Genomic DNA, 298 nt, shown 5'->3' on the forward strand with positions numbered 1-298 from the left:
TTCTTCAAAATCTGCAACAAAGTCCCACCTCTTCGTCTTTGCACGTGCTTTCCCCCTGCTGACAAGAGTCTACTCCCCCAGGTACCTGCTTGGCTTCCTCCTTCACTGTTCCAGTGTCACCTCCTGGACAAGGCTGACCCCGAACCCTGACTCTGTTTCTGCATAATGCAGCCCATGTGCTCTCTTGTTCTTCTGCCTTTGTCTTGGAGTGCTTATTCCATTTGACTCTATATTCTACACATATATTTGTTTGTCTCCCTCTAGAATGTATGTGCCATGAGGGCAAAGTGCTGTTTTA

The sequence above is a fragment of the Pan paniscus genome, chromosome 16, assembly GCF_029289425.2.
Source record: "Pan paniscus chromosome 16, NHGRI_mPanPan1-v2.0_pri, whole genome shotgun sequence".
Classification (NCBI taxonomy): Eukaryota; Metazoa; Chordata; class Mammalia; order Primates; family Hominidae; genus Pan; species Pan paniscus.